Below are 1,150 nucleotides of genomic sequence, written 5' to 3' on the forward strand. Positions count from 1 at the left end.
TTGGTATGTTGCAAATGGCACACACTTCATTTGCTTTTGGCACCATGTTGAGCACGGATTCAAGCTTCCTTTCTAGGTTAGCTACCTGCAATAAAAGCTCATGATTAGAACTTGTTTCATAGACTCCAACTTTCTTACCCCTTAAATCTTTGTGTTGAGCATTAGACCCCAACATCTCATAAATGTTATATGACTCTTGAGCATTCTTTTTCTTCAATGCTCCACCTGCTGCATTATCAACAGTTGATTGACAATTTTGGGTTAGTCCATCATAGAAAATTTGCATTTGTAAGTGAAAAGGTAACCCATGGTGTGGACATTGTATCAAGAGGCCTTTAAAACGCTCCCAACACTCATTGAAAGGTTCACCATCATCTTGTTTGAAGTTGAAGATTTGTCCCCGTAATGTGGCTGTCTTTTGAGTGGAAAAGAACTTCTCCAAGAACTTCTTAGCCACGGCATCCCATGTGGTGAGGGAACCTGGTGTTAGAGTCATCAACCAACTCTTGGCCCTATCTTTTAAGGTGTAAGGAAACACTCTCATCCTCAAATTTGCTTCACTTACTCCCTGCAAAGGTAAACCACTCACAACATTGTAAAACTCTTTAATATGAGCTAAAGGGTCTTCATTAGGTAAGCCATAAAATGAGGGAAACATATGAAAATATGAAGATTTGAGATCATAGTTTCTAGCTTCTGTGGGCAGCAAGATGCATGAAGGTGAATTTGGTATGATTAGTTGAGCAAAGTCCTCCAAAGCTCGAAGCTCATCTAGGTTGCCCGCCATCTCTTCTTCTCTTGCCCAATCAAATTGCTCAGATTCTTTACTTGTTGAACTAGGTGAATTCCCTTCCTCTTCCTCAAGGTTAAAGGATGAACTTGATGGCACAAAGTTGTCTAAAGTGTGGCCCTTCAACCGTTCAATTCTTTGGCCTAACTCAACAAGTCTATTTGACATATACTACCTGAAACAAAGTAACACAAATTTGAATGAAAATCAAGAATCTGCTTATAATGACAAGAACAAAGTTTAACTAGCAAACAACAATGAAATGAACAAAAATAAACTTAAAAACGTTTGAAAGTACTCAAGGGATGTGGAACTAAACGCTTAGAACACTTAAACAATCCTAAAACCCAAAACAGCAAC

At 38.5% G+C, this 1,150-nt stretch overlaps 1 non-coding gene across 1 annotated transcript; it reads left to right on the forward strand.

Annotated features, from left to right (window-relative positions):
- Positions 1 to 302: 302 nt before the first annotated feature.
- Positions 303 to 413, forward strand: LOC148696350 (small nucleolar RNA R71). The gene has a single exon (XR_015963837.1). It is a non-coding gene; the product is annotated as a small nucleolar RNA R71 (small nucleolar RNA).
- The last annotated feature ends 737 nt before the right edge of the window (positions 414 to 1,150 follow it).

The sequence above is a fragment of the Pyrus communis genome, chromosome 6, assembly GCF_041283825.1.
Source record: "Pyrus communis isolate YQ-2024b chromosome 6, ASM4128382v1, whole genome shotgun sequence".
Classification (NCBI taxonomy): Eukaryota; Viridiplantae; Streptophyta; class Magnoliopsida; order Rosales; family Rosaceae; genus Pyrus; species Pyrus communis.